Source organism: Symphalangus syndactylus, chromosome 16 (assembly GCF_028878055.3).
Source record: "Symphalangus syndactylus isolate Jambi chromosome 16, NHGRI_mSymSyn1-v2.1_pri, whole genome shotgun sequence".
Classification (NCBI taxonomy): Eukaryota; Metazoa; Chordata; class Mammalia; order Primates; family Hylobatidae; genus Symphalangus; species Symphalangus syndactylus.
The window spans coordinates 65,944,122-65,964,761 of NC_072438.2; the positions used below are offsets into that span (position 1 = coordinate 65,944,122).

The 20,640-nt window shown below is 41.3% G+C and overlaps 2 long non-coding RNA genes across 2 annotated transcripts in view; one reads left to right on the forward strand and one right to left on the reverse strand.

Annotated features, from left to right (window-relative positions):
• Positions 1 to 779: 779 nt before the first annotated feature.
• LOC129464692 (uncharacterized) lies at positions 780 to 19,861 on the reverse strand. Its single transcript, XR_008651670.2, has 3 exons — positions 19,707 to 19,861; positions 14,836 to 14,941; positions 780 to 7,324 (listed from the first exon to the last, which is right to left on the reverse strand). It is a non-coding gene; the product is annotated as an uncharacterized lncRNA (long non-coding RNA).
• LOC129464693 (uncharacterized) overlaps positions 18,605 to 20,640 on the forward strand; it is a 51,698-nt gene continuing 49,662 nt past the window's right edge. Inside the window, exon 1 of the long non-coding RNA XR_008651671.2 lies at positions 18,605 to 18,686. This is a non-coding gene — a long non-coding RNA (uncharacterized lncRNA). The remainder of the gene's footprint in view (positions 18,687 to 20,640) is intronic.

A 20,640-nucleotide genomic window follows, 5' to 3' on the forward strand; every position in this document is an offset into this window, starting at 1 on the left:
TGTTGCAAAATGAGAAACTAGACTTGCAGCAGATCAATCCCATTCTTTCATATGCTATTAGGCGGGATATGATTTTAACTTGGAGTATGTTGATAGCTCCAGATAAGAAAGCAAATATTGGGCCGGATGCGGTGGCTCACGCCTGTAATCCCAGCACTTTGGGAGGCCGAGGTGGGCGGATCACTTGATGTCAGGAGTTAAAGACCAGCCTGGCCAATATGGTGAAACCCTGTGTCTACTACAAGCACAAAAATTGGCCAAGCATGGTGGCTTATGCTTGTAATTCCAGCTACTCAGGAGGCTGAGGCAGGAGAATCGCTGGAACCTGGAGACGGAGGCTGCAGTGAGCCAAGATCATGCCACTGCACTCCAGTCTGGGTGACAGAGCTAGACTCTGTCTCAAAAAAAAAAAAGAAAGAGAAAAAAAAAAAGAAAAGCAAATATTGGTCCATGCCCAGTTTTAAACTCTTGTTAATCTTCCAAATTACTATTTGGATACTAACTGTCAGAATGTTTTATGTATTTCCTACATGGATTCTGAACACAGCTGTGTTAAAACTCTGTGGGCTTATTTTAACACATTAGAGCAGCTTGGAATAGTTGGAAATACACAATAAATGGAGTCAGCCAGCCTGAGTTCAGGTTTTGGCCATCCACTTACCAGCTGTGAAGCTTTAAGCCCAAGCATCTCAAATGAAGTATTCATGGCCTGGAGGTTTGGGACTTTATGGTGGAAGGTCTCAGAGATTCAGGATAAACACAATTCATTCATTCATGCATTCACTAAGCAAATATTTATTGAATGTCAGGCATTGTCTTACTAGTGAAATGAATAAGACAGGGCAAATTTCTGTTCTCATGGAGCTTTAGATTCTTCAAAAAGAGACACATAAATAAAATAATTTCAGGTACAGATTAATGTTATTTTTTTAAATGAAAATAATATAAAACTATTTTAAAAGCCTGATAACATTGATTAATGAATGCTGATAGTTGACAACCAAAGTACACATTTTCCTTTCTAATAGTACCTTGTTTTCAATTAGGTATCTACCATTCCTACACTTTACCTATGGAATGGGTCTGGTTGGCTCATAACAAAGATATTCAACTTCTCATTGGTTTAGGGTGGCCATGTAACCTAAATAGTTTAATCAGGGTAAATCTCAAGACTCTGGTATTCTGGTGTGTAATGTTGGCATTCAAGTTTTTTGTTGTTGTTGTTCTGCCTTTCTTCTCAGAACCAGAGGATGAGGATGTAAAACAAAAACTTCTGGAGCCATTTTGCCACCACGATGAAAATAGTTTAAGGATGAAGCTGACATGACAAAGGTGCAGGTAAATGAATTCCATTCAAAAGTAGGCTTTCTCTTAAGCTTGCTTTATCTCTGAACTTCAATTCATAAAAGCAAATACATTTCCTTATCATTTAAGCCAATTTGAGCCAGATCTTCTGTTTCTTGCAGCCAAAGAATTCTCTAACTGATACAGAATTTGGTACCAGGAGTGGGATGCAATTAAATATAAACTCTAAAACAGACTTGTCTGAACAGGGATAACTAGGCGAAAAGCCTGTAGAGACTCAGGCCATATGTCTGCAAGGTGTATCAGGGGAAATGGTAGGAAAAATTCAGGAGTTTGGATTACAGTAATGTCTTATAATAAAGAGACAATCTTAAGATGAAGTGGCCTATCTAAAAGCAGAGAAGGAAAAAATATGGCCTTACTTAGGAAGACCCTCTCTGAGTATGAACTGCAATCCAAAATGACTAGAATCTAGTGGTGTTGCAAAGACTAAATACTCCACTCCAAGTTAAGGTTCATACATGTAAAAACAGGAGGTAAGGTGGGTGCAACAGACAACACTAACCCCTCAGGCTACTCCCAAATACTTCCTACTAAAAAGTCTCCATCTGACAAAGCAAACAAGTACAGTTGTGATAGAACCTGTATTAGTCTCTTCTGCATTGCTATAAAGGAATACCTGAGGCTGGGTAATTTATAAAGAAAACACATTTCTTTTGGCTCACATTTTCTGCAGGCTGTACAGGAAGCATGGTGCCAGCATCTGCCTCTGGTGAGGGTGTCAGGAAGCTCACAGTCATGGCAGAAGGCAAAGGGGAACCAGTGTTTCACATGGTGAGACAGGAAGCAAGCAGGGGGTGGGGGAAAGTGCCACGTTCTTTTAAACAACCAGATCTCCCATAAACTCGGAGTGAGAACTCACTCATTACCATGAGGAAGGCACCAAGCCATTCATGAGGAATCCACCCCCATGACCCAAACACCTGCTACTAGGCTTCACCTCCAACATTAAGGATCGCATTTCAACATGAAATCTGGAGGGAACAAAACATCCAAACCATATCAGAACCTGACGGCAGGGAGCAAATCATTATACTCCAAGTTATTGTCAGAAACTTCCAGAAGAAGAGCCAAGATAAAAGTGGCAATTACACTAAAGCCTGATGTGATGATGATATAACAGAGGCCTGTTTTTAGACAGTGGAAATTGCTGACTCAAATAGAATGAGCAGAGACAGGCTTTCTGTCTATGGTTTCTAGCCCATGGAAGTGATTGTCAAATATACTGATGATAATTAAGTTTTGTAAAAAGCTATTGTATTAGTCTGTTTTCACGCTGCTATGAAGACATACCCAAGACTGGGTGATTTATAAAGGAAAGAGTTTTATGTTTTTGTTTTTGTTTTTGTTTTTGTTTTTTTGAGATGGAGTCTCGCTGTGTCACCCAGGCTGGAGTGCAGTGGCACAATCTTGGCTCACTGCAAGCCCCGCCTCCTGGGTTCACACCACTCTCCTGCCTCAGCCTCCTAAGTAGCTGGAACTTCAGGCACCCGTTACCACGTCTGGCTAACGTTTTGGTATTTTTAGTAGAGATGGGGTTTCACTGTGTTAGCCAGGATGGTCTCGATCTCCTGACCTCATGATCCACCTGCCTCGGCCTCCTGAAGTGCTGGGATTACAGGTGTGAGCCACCGCGCCCGGCCAAAGGAAAGAGTTTTAATGGACTCACAGTTCCTCATGGGTGGAGAGGCCTCAGGAAACTTACAATCTTGGCAGAAGGGGAGGCAAACATGTCCTTCTTCACATGGCAGCAGAGAGAAGAAAAATTAGTGCCCAGCGAAGGGGGAAGCCCCTTATAAAACCATCGGAACTCGTGAGAACTAGCTCACTATCACCACAACAGGATGGGGGAACTGCCCCCATTATTCATTATTTCCACCTGGTCCCTCCCATAACACATGGGGATTGTGGGAACTACAATTCAAGATCAGATTTGGGTGGGGACACAGCCCAACTATATCAGCTATATTGCTAAAGAAATTCCAATCCTGGACAACCACAGTCCATGTCTGCTTAAGCCCTAAGGCAATCTCAGGCTCTGTAAAGTTACACACACAGAAAAGGAAAAGGGGATGCTAAAGTTATACAGCCCCTGGGAAGGGAAACTTCTCTAGATATGGCTATGGAGGTCAATGAACAGAGAAGAGTCTCCCAGAGATGAAAACCGGAGGCTGCCAGATTGCTTGACTAAGATACTCCCCCACTGTCAGAGCATTATCAGACCATAATGCTGAAAGAAAGAAAGAATATCCTCAGTGTCAGCATCTCTAAGTCAGAAGCTCAAGATTCACCCTGACTGATTGGATTGTTTAAGTCATGTTCTCATCCCAAGTCACATACCCATCCTGGGGGATTACGTCTTGTATGTACTAATGTCCAGTGTGTGTGTTTGTGTGTGTGTGTGTGCGCGCATGTGCACATGTGCGTGTGTGTTTTCTCAATTCTCTTTGTAATTGACATTTTTTATTGAAGTCATTCTTGTTCTTTTCTTTATTGTGTATTGAATGTGTGGGTGATTGGTAAATTTGCTATAGCCATAGTTTTGTCTAACTGCAAAGAACTACATCCAAAATGAAGTAAGATTTCATATCATCCAGAAGTCCTGGACTTGGAGACAGATGCTGTAACTGGATAATACTTTGGTTGTGTATTTTTAGGAGACGGAGTGAGAATGTTTTATTTAGATATGGACATTTTTGAAAACGAATGTATGGAAAGATGAGTGGACTTTCTAAACCACTTCTATGTATCCAAGGATTTAGCAAATAATGTATTATTAAAATATTAGGGCTGCGTTTCTGACAGTCAGAGAAAGGAGTTACAAATAAAGGTGGGAAGCTAGAATGAACTCTGTAGTGTTGAATTAGAGTTGGAGGTATCAGCATGAACTCATGGCTTTTAATTTATAGATACATACAGAAATAGACACAGATATATGCATGTGTGTTCCCACATGTATTTCCTATTTCTGTCTGCAGAGAGAGCTTAGAAGTAATGACACCCAATACCAATTAACATACCAATTGCCCAGATCTTGGTTTCTTAATACCATTTACCAATAAAAGTTACTAGGTCTCTTGGAGAAAGTGCCTGATTCTAGGTCTGAGACAGGGTAAGTACAAGATGGGCATGAATTGCTTTATAATGCCAGAAATAAGAAAATACACCCACAAAAAGATTGGGAATATGTCAAAAAAACACAGGAGGCTACTTGAAGAAACTCCCAACAGTCAAATCTAGGACAATTTGAGCAATAAAATAATGCTAGTAATGGATTATAATCCAAGGAATAAAATAAGAATGCACGAGACTACACTGATATTAACAAACAAATAAATGGGAGAGAAGAAGAAGTACAGTAGAATTCCAACTAATAAATATAAAAGAAATAATGGAGTTAGAAAATCGCCATTTGGCAAATACTACCCTAATTGCTTTAGGCAAGATTCACCAATAAATTTTAAAATTAGTGAACAAAACTATGATGACTAACGAGATATTTACATATGTCAAAATATGTCACCTCCCTCATCTTCTATCTGCTGGCTTTATCCCTATTTGAGCCTTCCTGCATTGGTTAGCTTTCACTTCATAAGTTTCATATTAATTACAAAGGAAACAATAGTGACATTATAGTAGGGAAACATGGCAGGCTCCATGTTAATTTAGTGATCAAAATTTTCATGACCTATAATGGTCCAAATTGGCATCATATGTCTGATTACGATGCACTAAGATGGATACAGCATCACTGTGTAATATTTATTCCAAAAATATATAACCCAAATTTAAATTGTGAGCAAACATAAGACAAACCCAACTTCAGTGCCATTTCGTGAAATAACTGACCAAAATTCTTTGAAAATACTAAGGTTACCAATAACACACACACACAAACCTCTTCCAGATTAAAGGAAACATAACAACCAAATGCAAAGTCTGATCCTGGATTAGGTTCTGAGCCAGAAAAAAAGATCATTAGGATAGCTGATGATATTTAAATAAGGTCTATAGATTAGATAATAGTATTATATCAGAGAAAAATTCCCGATCTTAATCATTGTACATAGTCCTGATAGATGTCAACATTTGGAGAATCTTGGTGAAGAATATGGAGAAAGCCTTTGTACAATTTTTGAAGCATGTTTGTCAATAAAATCCTTTCCAAATGAAAAGTTTTTAAAATTTAAAGATGTCAAAATAACTGCTCAGCCTTTAAAATACTTCCATGTTCATTCCTTCTTCAAATCCTTTCCTGACCCCTCATTTATTGTAATTCTATACTTATGTTTACTTCTCTATTATAATGGTTTCTATTATGACTCAGAGTTCCATAAACTGGCAGCCTATGGGCTAAATTGGCCTTCAATTCTTTTCTTTTGACTGCCACAAAGCCTCCTCCCTAAATCTGATTTGTCATAGCTCCCCACTACTCTTTATTGTCTCAGTTATCAGTCTGGCTTCCTCATTTAAGATATTTCTTTTTTGTTAGTTTAAGCCTTTCTACCAAAATCTTGAAATCTTGTGTGATAACTTACGCAAAATGTATTTCCATAGATAACTTCAGGCTCTGTTCAAATGATCATATTCGCTGATTCATGGGATCGATTTGAGTTAATGTGCACTTGAATTTTATTACATTATGAAAATAAGTGCTATTTCATTTTTGACTCAGAAATAGCCATTAGTCATCAAGTCCTAACACTGATCTTTGAGGTTAATAGCTGTTTAGATCAATCACAAAATATATGAAAATGAGGAGATTCCGAGAGATTCTGTATTTACTCATTTCTCAGAAACCTGATGGGTCTTGCTCTAGGGATTGCATCATCTCTTCCAGAGTCTTCTCCTACTCCATAATCCAGTCACCTGGGAAGCTTTTAAATACTCTTTCAAAGCTTTTTTTCAATGCTTAAAAAATACCTAGACCCTACTCTCAGAGATTCAGATTTAATTGCTGTACAGTAGGGTATAGGCATTATTAGTTGCTTCATAAAAGGAGGACCTATGACTTCCTCTTGCCCAAAGCTTTATTTCTGAATCGCTTGGTCTAATCCATTCATTTCTCCCACCACTTGGTCTCTTCTTAATCCCACAGACTTCCAAACTTACTATTCATGCTTCAGTTTCCATCTTCAATTTTCCCATTGAACTTGACTTCTGGCATTTTCTTTTTTGTGGCTCTCCATCGGCCATAGTAGGGTCACCCTCTGTGAACTGCTTTAGGTTTTCTTAGGAAACTGCCCACACAACTGGCTCCAGAGATTTTGCTACCTCAATGTCACCTCTCCTGTCTTCCATCTGCTGCCGGATTTATCTATATTTGAGCCTTTCCATATTGGTTAACTTTCTTCGCCTTAAAAAACCACCTCAAAACTTAATGGTTTAACACAATCAAATGATCCTGTGGAATAACTAGTATTTCCTCTAGTCTGAGCCAGTTGGGCTGGATGGAACTCAGTGACATCTTTGAGACCCTCAGCTGGGCTGGCTGGGACAGTTGGGGCTCTTCTCCACATAGTCTCCCATCCTCTGATCAGTCAACCTGGGCTCATTCATGTAGTGATGAGAGGGCTCCATGGAAGCAGCAAGAGAGGGCAAGCCCTAGGGAGCGAGTGTTTCTCCAGGCCTCTGCATGCATTGCATGTGCTGATGTCCCATTGGCAGCCATAGTCATTCACATGGCCAAGTCCAGAGTCAACGTGGGAAGGAGCTACTTGCAGACTGAGGGCATGAATCACTGGTGGCCATTACTACAAAAGTAGACAATTGCCTTTCCTGTAATTCCAATTATTCACAGTCCTTTCACATGCAAAAATGTACTGATTCCCGCCAGGACCCCCATGAATTGCATTCAATTATGGCAAAGTCTAGGATCCTGTGATTTCTGTCAAGTCCAAATGAGGGTTAGGCTTCTGACATGCATTTCCTTGGCTGTGACTTTCCTGGATCCAGAGACCTGTAAATTAAAGAGATAAGTTATATGCTCTGCACACACTCAACAAACAATAGTGAGACAGGGATAGGACAATGGCAGTAAATACATCCCTTAAAAAGGGGAATTAAAAGAAGACATACAGCAGTCACCAATTCCAATTCATAATCCTGCTGGGCACACGTTGCCAGGTCCCCCTATTCGGACAGCAGGATCCACTCTGCTCTAGGGGAGTAGCTCCCAGTCCATTGTTCTCCATTACTCTGGGCTCCTCCACCTGGGTTCTGGGCCTTTCCTCCCGAGACAGCCTTCTTTTTCCATAGAAATAGCCTGTGTTGGCAGCTAAATAGCCTTCTGAGCCTACTCTTCACTCAAAAAAATTGTGGGACGCAAAGTCATTTTTCAATTTGTGAAATCTCAGAGCCTTTTACTCCGATCTGGCTAAGTTCTCCACTGCACCCCCCACCATCCCCCAGTAAAATTCTCTTTAAAATATAGGTCTTCTATTATTTTCACTGAAGTCCACCACATGCTCCAAATCCACGTCCATAATTCTTTTCGTGAGTGGTCTCTCACTGCTTTGGGCCTGTCTGGCTGCTGTGGAACACCTGATGATTCTTAAAAGCCTTTTTGTCTAGCTGAGATGTTCCATTGGGAATCACTTTGTAAAACACAAAACCCAAAATTCAAGAATAAGTAAGGTTCAAATAAAGAAGAAGGGAACCTTTCTGCAAAGGTAGCAATATAGGGAGAGGCCAGGAATTTGCAATGAACACATCTGGGACACTCAGTTCTCCCTGGATGCTGTGTGGATGGGTAAAATGAGATGAAAGGAACAAGGTTGAGTCAACAGCCAAAATTTGACAGCTACCATCTCAACATATATTTAGCATCCTGGATTTTTTTTTTAATTTAACATTATTTTACAAGTATGTTTGCAAATTATTGCATGGTATTTATCATATATTATTTGAAATGGCTGGATGGTTCTCCATCAATTTAACATACAATCATTTACCATTCCCCTATAGTACTACATTTAGGCAGTTTTGGTTTTCTGCTGTTTAAATAACTGCTATGATCATCTTTATACATTTTTATTTTTAAGTCATTGATTACAATGTATTTTCCAATCTTTCAAGAATTAGATCACTGGGTAACATATTTAAGGCAAGTGACTTAAGTGGCCAGTGTTTTCTAGAAGACTTATACCAACTCTCAACCCTTTAATCTACCTGTTAAAGTCCACTTTAACCTACCTGTTTCCCTGAAGCCTTAGCACCATAGAGTTTTATCACTTTTCTTTCTTTTTTTAAAGAATTTTAGCAGACACAATGTCATCTCCTGACTTCTATGTGCATTTTTAAAATTTATAAATACTACAATCATTTATCCTTTTGTTAATTTAGAAAAACTAATTTTCCTTGTGTAAAGTTAGCTCTAACCCTAGAGTGTAAAAGATAAAAGGCCCAGCTGCAAATGACAGAAATGAAAAAAAAAATCCAACAATACAAATATTAACACTGGCTTTTTTCTTTTTTCTTTCTCACATAAAATAATTCTGGGGATAGCCCAGGGCTGCCAGGAACTCTGTATTGTCAGCAACTTGTGCTTTATTAATCTCGTCACTCTGTTATCCTAGGTGACAGCTTCTACCTTATGATCTGCATTCCAGTCAGCGGGAAGGAGATGGGGTGGGAATATGATAAGCCACTTCCCTTGAAGGACATTTTCCAGAAGGTGAATGCCACTTCTGTTTATATCTCATTGGCCAGCACTTAAATTTATTTCCAAGAAGAAAAAGGAGAACAGATATCATGTTGACCAGCAGTCTCTGCCACAGACAGCTAATCTCCACCTTCCACTAAGGCTGAGAAATTACCAGCATGGGAGGAAAAGGTGGTGCAGTTCAGCAGAGGAAGTAAATGTGAGAAGAGAGGCAAGACTTAGACTGGCAAGGAGAGGCAGGTGTGCAGAGGCGGGAAAATACCACTTGCGCGAAGTCAGCTTCTCCCTGATTCTAGATTCTTGGCTGCTTCACCCTCAGCCCTCTCTGATAGACCTTCCACCTCCTCCCCAAATTTTAAACAGTTTTTAATGCCCAGCTCAGATCTCAAATCTTCCCTGACCAGGACCAGACCAAACAGTCATTTGAAGCTAGACACCAAGCTGAGTCTTCTTATATATCATTTCTGTAAGTTTAATTGACCCCAAGAGATTACAAATACATTGCAAACAGACATAGTACCTTTCATTTTTCAGTGGCCACCATCACCTACCAGTCTAGCTTTCTGTATTCTCTTATCTCAATTTAGTCATCCCTAGCTCTTCGCAAATATTCTGTTTGTTAGGAACCCAGGATTTTAAAGTTCAGTGAATGTAATTTTCCCAAGAAGGTAGCAGATGTTTATTTACACCATCAGCTTTTGTGGACTTGTAGTTGGTAAACAGACAATACAGCACTAGGATAAGAACACTTGGAACTTAGTAATATGACATGCTTTTCATTTGGTTGTTTTGTTTTAATTTCCACAGATCTGCTTTTTAGATAACCCACAGTTGCCAAATCATATATTTCTGAAAATCACTGTGTGTGACTTGAAATTATCTATCAGAATACATTATGTGGTCAGGCACGGTGGCTCACGCTTGTAATCCCAGCACTTTGGGAGGCCGAGGCGGGCGGATCACGAGGTCAGGAGATCGAGACCACGGTGAAACCCCGTCTCTACTAAAAAATACAAAAAAATTAGCCGGCGTCGTGGCAGGCACCTGTAGTCCCAGCTACTCGGGAGGCTGAGGCAGGAGAATGGCGCGAACCTGGGAGGCGGAGCTTGCAGTGAGCCGAGATTGCGCCACTGCACTCCAGCCTGGGCAACAGAGCAGGACTCCATCTCAAAAAAAAAAAAAAAGAAAAGAAAAGAAAACAGAACACATTACGTATATGGAAAATTGTGAAATGATGCTTGATAATCAAGATGCAATAATTTGTTTCAGGAAAAAGGGGTATTTACTCATTTTTTCACAAATATGTAATATATATTAAGTGTCTGCTACCTACAAGGCACAATGCCAGCTCATGTGGTGTCAGATAATATGGGGGACCCAAAGATGAATCAGGCCAGACCAGGATTCTGCTCTCAAGATGGTTTTAGTTTTCTAGGTGAGAAACACACACATATATGCTAGCATATAACCCTTTAATTATTCCTTTCACTGTTAGAAGATGGAAGAACCCCAGTGGTAGAGGGAAAACCTTGCCATAGGTTGATCAAGCACAAATAGGCAAACTAAGAATGGCTCAAAGCAGACCTTGACTTTAGCCCCTGAGTCATCTCTCGGTCTATAGACTGTGGGAATTTGGGCCCACTACTTATTTCTCTTCAGTAAAATGAGGATAATAACACCGACATCACACTCAATACCTGTCTTGTTAGTCCGCAGAAGTCATTAAAGATTCTGCTGGGCACAACATGCTGTAAGATAGCTAATGGCCTTATTAAGCAGGCTATAAACTACAACTTGATACAATTATAAATGAATACATTCTTTTATAGCTACAGAATTATTCAACAGATCACTCATTCCAGATCAAATGGGTCAGCTTGCTTCACTTCCAGAAAGTTCTTGGCGTTTCTTGAATTGTCAGGCTGAGGCTTGAAGAAGGAGGAACCCCTGAATTCCGGAGTCAAGGTAACCACAGGAAACCCAGGTGCTTGGGCGTTCCTCTTCCCTGGTTGCCACTAGGGGAGGCCCCCGGACCTAAAAATACCTCTACTGGCAGCCAGGGAAGGGAGTAGGGAAGAAGCCATGTGGGGAGATGGGATGAGAAATTGGGAAAAGAAGGTGAGAGAATGCCAAGGAAATCTTGTTTTGCCTAGAGATAGTGTCTAAGGTCAGTCCTTTCCTTCTCCCTTTGTCGTTGGAAGTATAGCTGAAGACTGTGGAATTACCACCTTCTTCTTTCCCTTTTCCATATCTAGTTCTTTCTTCTTCACTCTGGGAATTCTGATGTGGCAGGAACAATGGGAAGGGAGTGTAGTGGGGGTAGAGGTGAATACCAGCAGGATCCCTTGGTTCTAGAACCTGAGCTGCTCATCTGGACAATCTAGCACCCTCCAATTCTGTACTTTTGTCATGACCACACTTGGGAAACTCTGTTCCTCCTCCTCCATCTCTCCTTCCAGAAACTGGGCTTTAAAGGTGCTTCTGAGCTATGGACCCAGATTAATTACCCAGCAAACTGAAGTTATATTTGGGGTACTTTTCTGGTTGCTGCCTTATTTGTGTATATTGCAGCTTATTGTGTATAGCAACCTTGAGATACTGGAGACTGGGGTACATGGGAAAAAAGGCAGAAAGGACACAGTGGGTAAGAGCATAGGCGTGTCCCCAACTACTTCACCAATAAGAGGCAAAGCCTTTAGAAACTGCCTACCTCTCAGTTGCAAATGATATATTTGGATGGACTCAGGTCGTTGTGTGACAAATCAGAAACCAAGGTCTGAAGTCCCGAGAATGAGAGTTGTGCCTGGAAGATTGAGGGTGGGGAGAGAGGAAGACTGCTGTAGTGGGGTTGTTGAAATGGGGACCCTAGATCTTTGGCTTGAAGGAAATGGACACTGGGATAAGTGCAGTCAAAGAACTGATGATTGACAGAGGGTGCCCCAGAGCAGCCCACTGGTAGGGATTACTAAGTCTCAAGGGGCACATGGGCATGGGTAATTTTAAGAGAATTACATTCCAAATCCTAGTTTCCATATATACTCTTTCTCAAAACTGATCATGTTTGGACACCCCTTGGCTGTCATGCTAGTTCTCATACTTGATTCCTTTTGTGCAATGGCCTCAGTGGCACTTTTTAAAAGGAAAGTCTACCTGTCATGCATGCCAAATCTCACCAGGGTGTACTGTCCCCCAGAGGAAAGCCCTGGATGGTGCCAGAGAGGGTCAGCCTGAAATATCGATGCCTGTGTCTCACATACATATTTTGCATTGATTTTAAGTAGGAGGAGGTGAAAGATTAACATTATAGTTTCAAATTAGAGCAAACTAGACGGACATATTTTCTTAAACATTTACTGAAACTCACGGGTGAACCATTTCTTTCAACTTTTGCCAAAAGACTGTGTACTCTAAATTCATGTTTATTTTTAATTTGGATACAAGTCTCCTGTTTGCTTCAACTTTTCAGTAGATTTAGTGGCACAATGGCTCCTCTTTTTTTGCTAATAATTTCCACAAAATATAATCTTATTCTAGCAATAAGCAACATTCATTCACGATACACCAATGTATCTTTTTATTTAAAGACTAATTTCCTCTGTATGTTTAATGGTTATTTTAAAATGTTATATTATAATGGCTTTATTTTATCCAAGTATGTGCTAATATAAATTGTAATGATAAATCAATGCAGAATATTTATTAACAAGCATAGTCTTCTGGTGACAGAAAATTTCAACTAATTTTGTATTAATAATAATAAATATTCAATCTAGAAAAAATTAAATATGTTAAATTTTAACTTATGAACTTATTTTGCTGCCAAGAATTATGATGTGGTGCTCAATAAGAGATTGTCAAGTTTAAAAGCATCTTATACTAATAAAATTCTGTGGGTAACGTAAGGTAGAACTATGAGTTCAAGGAGAAAAAAATAAAGGATGGAAAATTTCTGACTGTTACAAAAGAGCTTATTCATGTGCTTTTTGAATACAAGAAGGTGGGTATTTAATACATTTAATTGAATGATTTAACAGTTTTAAAAGTCAATGTGCCAGAAATTATATCCTCTTTAATTATTTAAACCTGCAATAAAAATTTTATATGTTAATTAAAAAATGTGTGATGGGGATACATAATTTTTCCAAAAATGTTAGGAGGTCTCAGAACAAAGCATCGTGTCCAGTTCTGCCCTAGGAAGAAGGAGATGAATGTGGAAAGGGAACAGGGTGGGGGAGGAGGGACTGCCAACTCTGGAATTTTGCCCAGGGGCAGGGCCCTTACCCCTAGCCTCTCTGGGGTGCCTCTGCCTTGTGGTGAGGGGATCTTGTCTGGCTTTCTAAGAGAATATGAAGCAGATGAACCTCCAGTGCAGACACTTCATTCTGCATAGTATTTGCTCAAACTGGCATCCCAATGGATTCCAGTGGTATGTCCTTGACTCTGTATAGTACTGTGCAGTTCATTACTGTGCAGTTCATCCTGGAGTGGTCAACACCCTACAGGAGAAAGAGCTGGTGGAGTGGGATATGGCAGGGGGCAGCTAATCAGACGCCCTGGAGTGCTAAAATCTTGGCAAAGCTGCCAGACAGATGAAAACATGTAGTGTTATAAAACTGCATGATGGAATGGATAAGACACATGGATGACCTTCTCGTCCTTCACTGTCTAGAGCCCTAGGAGACTCTGAGCACCAAATTCAGGTTTCTCCATGCCTCAGCCTCCCAGGCACAGATGGGCCTCTAACTATCCCTGTTGGTGGTGCCTGCCCAGCCCTCTCCTTGCCCTCATCAACCCTCTGCCAGTGCTGCCTGCTCCATCCATTGCCATCTCATCTCCCATGGCTCCCCAGAGTCTGGCCGCTCGCGTAGGACTTTTGCCAGCAAATGCTGACTTGGCAGAAGGTGTACTGGGTTTTCTGGGTTGAAGAAAAAAGCCAGTCCCATCCTATGTCAGTTTTCCAACTGCTCCAGAAGTTATTTCCATGGCATTCCCAGTTCTCATAAAGTCAGGCTGTGTCCCTGAGTGTTGACTTGGGGTCTGGATTGGCAGGAATGAGGCAGTTGGGGGAGAGAGTCAGACCCACTGACACACCCTGTTGGCAACAACAAACAGGACACATGGAAATGAAGGGAGTTCTTAGGCAGCCACAGCCCTGTGGTCCCCATGGCTCTGAAGGCCAAAGGAAATATGTGAGAATGTGAGGTGGCTTCTGCATCTTGGAGTTAAAACAATAACCTCTTCAGTCTTCCTTTTTCTTAATGAAACCTAAGGTCGCCTTCGTGATGGGCAGGTATCACTGCACCACAGCCCTTTAGATCGGGGGTCCTCAAGGTGGAGTCTGAAGTCAGCAAGGTGGAAGCCATTTCCACCATGATACTAAGATGTTTTTTCATGACCACTCTCCCTCAAGTGGATCATGGGATTTTCAGAGGCTCTATGATATATGGTGACATCTTCGCTCTGATGGCAAACAGAAGCTGTGCTTGTATGTTCTTCCGTTTTAAAGCTGTCTCAGTTCTAATGTCTACTACAGTAAATATCAATAGACATAACTCAGTAGATATCACAGAATCTTTTTGGCTGTTTTCAGTAATTTTTAAATGTATAAAAGAGTCCTGAGAACAAAAAGTTTAAGAACTGCTGCCACAGGTCTTATGTTCCAGAATAAGCTTCTAAAAAGAGGCTAGAAATTGCTCAAAATAGCACAGAATTTGAGGCAGAGTCAGAAAGAAAACTCTGTACCACACCACACCGCCCAGGTTAGCTTCAACTTTAATTAATGGGATGCCATTAATGTTCATGCCTACCGTGCTGCACTCTGAAGAATGTTAGGTTTCCCTGAACAAAGGCAGGAGCAGGACCCTCTGGGACAGGAGCAGATCTGATGGAAGCCAGCAGGAGAATCACTTTGGGCTGCAAGGTGACCACATGGGAACTGTCAAGGAAAAATGTGCCTCATCTCCTGGATTCCAGTCGTAATCTAATCTGTCATGGGTAAGATTCCCTTCTTTCTGTTAATGGATGGCTCCTGCAGTCTTTCTAGACGTTGAGGGACATAACAGTTGGGGTACACATAAAAGAAGTCTTAGAAGTATCTAGAACATTTGTCCATTCATTCAATGATGTATGTATAGTACCTGCCATGTGCCTCAGACAGGTGTGGGCCCCAGAAATACAGCAGCCACAAGATAGACATGGGTCCTTCTCTCTACCAGCATGGCCCATGCCCTCCATTTCAGATGCCAGAGGCTGGAGGGATAATGTGACCTGCCCAAAGCCACACAGCAGTTGAAAAAGAAGCATCTACTGTATATATGTCCTCTGGGGGATAAAACAGAAATAGGTGGCACATTTATGGCCCCAAATGAGGTTATGGTCTTGTCAGAGAAATGAGAGTTATACTCAAAATGATATAAAGACTTGGATGGCAAAGCCTAGGTATTCCACAGTAGGATAATAAAATAGTTGTTTAACTGCTTTAACTGCTTTAAGGGCAGTTTTTTTGGGGGAGAAATCATTCAGGGGGATAGGGCTTTTGATGGTTTTCATTTATTTAATATTCAATTTATCAGCCATGTATGGAGGAATTAAATAAGAAATTATGATGGATATGTACAATCAAGTGGAAAATTGGTGTAGAATTGATTGAGTAGAGACATAGAGTGAAGTTTAGGCTCTGAAGTGTAATCCCAGCACTTTGAGAGGCTGAGGCAAGAGGATTGCGTGAGCCCAGGAGTTCCAGACCAGCCTGGACAACGTGGAGAAACCCTGTCTCTACAAAAAAAATGCAAATATTAGCTGGGCAAAGTGGCACTCACTTGTAGTCCGAGCTACTCAGGAGGTTGAGATGGGAGGATCACTTGAGCCCAGGAGGTGAAGGCTGTAGTGAGCTGTGAATACACCACTGCACTCCAGCCTGGGCCACAGAATGAGACCATGTTTTTTTTTTTTTTTTTTTTTTTTTTTTTTTTTTTTTTGAGACGGAGTCTTGCTCTGTCGCCCAGGCTGGAGTGCAGTGGAGCGATCTCAGCTCACTGCAAGCTCCGCCTCCCTGGTTCACACCATTCTCCTGCCTCAGCCTCCCGAGTAGCTGGGACTACAGGTGCCCGCCATGACGTCCGGCTAATTTTTTGTATTTTTAGTGGAGATGGGGTTTCACTGTGTTAGCCAGGATGGTTTCGATCTCCTGACCTCGTGATCCGCCCACCTTGGCCTCCCAAAGTGCTGGGATTACAGGCGTGAGCCACCGTGCCTGGCCTTTTTTTTTTTTTAGAAAAAGATTCAATTTATCAAATTACACATGTGAAACTGAAGCTTCTAATTGTGAGGTTTTAAGTTCTACCTATAAATAGAACAAGATCTGCAAGCCTAGCAAATTTTAAAATTACCTTTGAAGTCCTTAAATTAATATTCTGTATCACTTATAAATTCAGTTAAATGCCTTTAAACATTTTAAGCTGCATGTACAAATTTAATATATTTTATTTCCTTTTTAAAGAATTCAATTGCCTGATTTAACAAAATTATCTGATTATCCTGATTACTGAAATAATATCTTAAAAGTTAACGAGTCACCATCTTGTAAGTATGGTTAAGCTTAAGTTTTTAGTTGTTTGCTTTTTTTTTTTTTTACTTTTCAATATTAGGTAAAACTTAGTAATATTTTCACTTAAAATTAAAAGTCTAAATTAGTTAATTAACATTTTAATTGAAATGTCAAGACTGACCTATTTATAACTCACATGCCTAAAATACCAAATGTGCACAGATTCCTAACACAAAAGTATTAATACTGTTGAGTTGATATTCTTAAACATTTCTATATCCAGTTCTACCTCTTTCTGAAATAAGACTTAGCTGGGGAATAATCTGGGTCATGTTGTCAATTTCTGGGTATCACTTTTTTTTTTTGCATTGCTTTCTCAACTTATTGGAAGTTGCACAGCAATCAAATATATTGGCCTAGATCTTTATTAGATTCTTATTTGCTGCCTCAATCTTGAGAACACTTAAAAGTGGTGCCCCTCAGCCGTGGCCTTTACATTCAGGTGACAATAACTCATTCTTTTGCTGCTCAAGCAAAATTTCAATTTCTGCTCAAAATGGTCCTTTAATTAGATTTTGCTTTTCTTTGGATCCTAAGATATGTGAAAGTATCTATGTCAAACATAAAACACCCTTGAATTGGGGAAAGTCTGTATTCTTCTATTCCCCCTATTTTTAGAACTTCGTAACTCTTAGAAATGTTAACATGTGGTGTCTGCTGTGCTAAGCATAGTGAGTCTTTTCCATATGTGAGAAATAAAAAGTCCTGCTTGTACTTTATATTTACATTTTGACCCCTTCCACTCCACTCCCTATAATCACATTTTAAGTTGAGGCCCCGGTCTTCAAGGAATTTAGTTGTGCATTCTTTTCTCTAACTCTACCATAAGCTCTTTAAAGAGTTACATTCACCAATAGATCTCTTGAAATCCTCAGCACCTAGCACAGGATGCCCAGTGTATTTGTTAACTTAGCAATGTTTGATGAATTAAATAAGGTATTATGATAAAAATGTACAATCAAGTGGAAAATTGGTGTCAAATTGATTGAATAGAGGCATAGAGTGAAGCTTAGGCTTTGAAGAAATTTGGCAGCAAAGAGGATGTAAAGATACGTGAGGTCTAAGGAAGAATTCTGTGGATTGCTGGGAATAAGTGAGTTAGAGAAAGAAAATAACAACGAAGGTACTGAGTGTGTAATTACTATGTGCCAAGCTCAATTTCAAATGTTTTATATGTATTAACTAACTCATTTAATTCTCCTAACATTTCTGTAGGGTAGACATCATTATTATTGCCATTTTACAGAATGAAGAAACAGAGGCACAGAAAGTTTAAGTCATTTACTGCTATACTGTTTGTATGATAATTTACTTTAAAATATTTCAATGTAGGCTGGGCACGGTGGCGCACGCCTGTAATCCCAGCACTTTGGGAGGCCGAGGTGGGTGGATCACCTAAGGTCAGGAGTTCAAGACTAGACAGGCCAACATGGTGAATCCACCATCTCTACCAAAAACACAAAAATTAGCCAGGCGCGGTGGTGGGCACCTGTAATCCCAGCTACTTGGGAGGCTGAGGCAGGAGAATCACTTGAACCTGGGAGGTGGAGGTTGCAGTGAGCCAGATCATGCCACTGCACTGCAGCCTGGGTGACAGAGCAAGACTCCATCTCAAAATAAATAAATAAATAAATTCAACATAAACTTCAGTGCGACATTTGTATGTATAACTTTAGCCCTTGGGGTAGGTAGTTAACATCAGGAATCTATACCCCAAAGGTGGCCATGTCCCCCAGGCCCCTTCTCCCCAGTCTTGCCTGGCTGGTTGATATGGTTTGGCTCTGTCCCCATCCAAATCTTATTTCCAATCGTAATCCCCACGTGTCAGAGAAGGAGCCTGGTGGGAAGTCATTAGATCATGGGGGTGGCCTTCCCCTTGCTGTTCTCATAATACAGTTCTCATGAGATCTGAAGGTTTAAAAGCAAGGCACTTCCCTTTTCACTCTCTCTCTCTCTCTCTCTCGCCGCCATGTAAGACTTCAGTGCCTTGCTTCCCCTTTGCCTTCCGCCACGATTGTAAGTTTCCTGAGGGCTCCCCAGCCATTTGGAACTGTGAGTCAATTAAACCTCTTTTATTTATAAGTTACCCAGTCTCAGGTAGTTCTTTACAGCAGTGCGAAAATAGACTAATACACTGGTCCTGTTGTCAGAGTATTGTTCCATCTATGTGCAAGGTGCTTGTCAGAGTGCTTGAGGACAGAGCAAGCAGAAACCAAGTTTGCAATAACAGATTTGTGGTAGTTTGGTGCCTGCTTGCCAATAAATATTTGTACTTTTAGCAGAATTTGACCTCAGACTTGCTGTCATGGTAACATAGGCTTGTTAGAGGTTGCCAAGGACTGCTCTACCTCGGATCACCAGAGGTTACTAATATCTACTACATTGCTGAAGGCACTCTGCAACTGCCCCAGGTCACACATCTGGCAGGTGGCAGCACTAGCACTCACTCTCAGGCCACTAGCGCCCCAATTAGCATGCCAAACTGCCTCTCTGGAAGAGGATTGAACAGAAGCGAGCAGGGCATGAGTGAAGGAGAAGGGTTTTCAGGCAAAAGGAGATATTCCAGGGCATAGCTAGAGACAGCAATGTTTTAAGAGAAAAGATTTCTTTCAGTCAAAAAGGGAGACAGAGAAAGGTATGAAGACAGTGGGTATCAGGGGTAAGTTTAGAGGCAGAGGGAGGAAATCAGAGCTTCTGCCTGGTGGATCACATTTCTTTGGAGAAGTAGAATTCAAGGGCTTGGATTGAAAGTAAAGGTGGTGGGGATGGTGCTGGCTTACGTTCAGGGGCAATGGGGAGAAAGTCCCTTCTGTGTTTCCCATGTTATGTGAAGAAGCGTTGCCCGGGCCCAGGAGTGTGGAGCTTGTAGGAAGGGAAGCCTCAGAGGCTAAGCATGGCCCCAGGGTCAAAATGGGAAATGTGTTCCAACCTCCAGTACCTGTCAAGATATCAGGGCCATCCAGTGGGAGGCCTGAGATACAGCCTGTCCCAATGAACAGCGAGAAGAGGAGCAAAGCACAGCCCAAAGGCCCCAGTAGCCGGAGATATCCGCTCAGCAGGACTCAACCTTACCTCGAAGGGGAAGACGATCAGGTGCTTTCCTGTCCCTGTCCAAAGTGCGTTGGAGAATTCAGGATGCCCGCGGTGAATTTTAAGATTTCCTGAGGTCAAAGAGTAGGACAGTCAGTTCTGGAGGAGACAAAATGACTCTGCATTTTGTTCCTCTGCAAGAGCTGATGAATAATTCAAGGCAATGCTAAGTAAGTGAGTTCTGCCAGGCAGGCTGGCTCTGAGCAGGGACCTCCCGGCGGGTTGCCATGGGACTGTGTTCTCAAAGACCCCTTGTTCGTCTTACACACTCCTTAGTGTCCCTGGTGCTGATGCCACACGGCTCCCAGGGAACTCCTTTTCAGCCAAGGGGATGAATGCCTGCTACAGAAAGGCCCTGGAGGAACTTCCAAACTGAGGCGGAAACAAGAATGGTTGGAGAGACCGTGTGACTCTCTCTTGGGTATTTGCATTGTACTAAGAGGACAAATAGAGGGGTCTTGCCAAAGAAAAGAAAAGAAAAGAGGTAAAGAAAGTGGGCTGCCTGGCTGGGGAATCCCAGGGACCTAACTGGTCCTCCTTACTGCCTGCTGTTGGGGAAGCCATGGAGCTTCCTTCCCTGCTCAGGGAGACAATCTCCTTCCCAAGGGCAAAACCCTGTACATAACACAGCCCTGCCCCATCGTGTCCCCTTTGGACTAGATTTGTTGATTCTTATTTGAAGGAGGAGATGTCAAGGGCCCTCAAAAACAGTAGATGCCCACCTCCAGCTGGCAAGAAACGTAAACGCCAGCAAATCAGATGCCTCAGACAGAAAGATGATAACCATATTGTCTTGACTTTACCTCCAAATTCAGCTGTTCAGTTATTATTATTGTATCCTATTATACTAAGAAAATACCTTTGAGGCACTTCAAGTGAGCAAAACCTCATCTGCTTCCTTAGTAAGGGCAGCTGT